This window comes from Sturnira hondurensis, unplaced genomic scaffold (genome assembly GCF_014824575.4).
Source record: "Sturnira hondurensis isolate 20B ecotype Veracruz unplaced genomic scaffold, ASM1482457v3 Scaffold0015591, whole genome shotgun sequence".
Taxonomy (NCBI): domain Eukaryota; kingdom Metazoa; phylum Chordata; class Mammalia; order Chiroptera; family Phyllostomidae; genus Sturnira; species Sturnira hondurensis.
In genome coordinates, this window is record NW_028088222.1 from 16,255 (window position 1) to 17,415 (window position 1,161).

Consider the following 1,161-nt stretch of genomic DNA (forward strand, 5'->3'; position numbering starts at 1 on the left):
AATATGTTTTCCCACACAGTTGGTTGTCTTTTTATTTTAATGCTGTTTTCTTTAGCTGTGCCGAAGCTTTTTATTTTGATGAGATCCCACTTGTTTATTCTTTCCTTTATATTCCTTGCTCTAGGGGACGTGTCAGTAAAAATATTGCTGCATGAAATATCTGAGATTTTCCTGCCAATGTTCTCCTCTAGGACTTTAATGGTGTCACGGCTTATATTTAAGTCTTTAATCCACCTTGAATTGATTTTGGTGTATGGTGTAAGTTGGTGCTCAAGTTTCATTTTTTTGCATGTAGCTGTCCAGTTCTCCCAACACCATTTGTTGAAGAGGCTATCTTTACCCCATTTTATGTTACTGCCCCCTTTGTCGAATATTAATTGACTACAGAGAGTTGGGTTTATTTCCGGGCTCTCTGTTCCATTCCATTGGTCTATGTGCCTGTTTTTGTGCCAGTACCAGGCTGTTTTGATTACAGTGGCCTTGTAATACAGTTTGATATCAGGTATTGTGATCCCTCCTACTTTGTTCTTCTTTCTCAAAATTGCAGCAGCTATTCGGGGTCTCTTATGGTTCCATATAAATTTTTGAAATGTTTGTTCTATGTCTGTGAAATATGCCATTGGTACTTTAATAGGCATTGCATTGAATCTGTAAATTGCTTTGGGTAGTATGGACATTTTGATGATGTTAATTCTTCCAATCCATGAACACGGTATATGTTTCCATTTGTTTGTGTCTTCCTTGATTTCTTTCTTCAGTGTTGTGTAGTTTTCTGCATGCAGGTCTTTTACCTCCTTGGTTAGGTTTATTCCCAGATATTTTATTTTTGTTTTTGCTATATCGAATGGGATTTTTTCTTGATTTCTGCTTCTGCTGCTTCACTGTTGGTATACAAAAATGCCTTTGATTTCTGGATATTGACTTTGTAACCCGCTGTTTTGCCAAATTCATTTATTAGTTCCAGTAGTTTTTTTGTAGACTCTGTAGGATTTTCCATGTACAATATCATGTTATCTGCAAACAGTGCCAGTTTTGTTTCCTCCTTTCCAATTTGAATGCCTTTTACTTCCTTTTCTTGCCTAATCGCTGAGGCTAAAACTTCCAATACTATATTAAATAGAAGTGGTGAAAGTGGACAACCTTGTCTTGTTCCTGATCTTA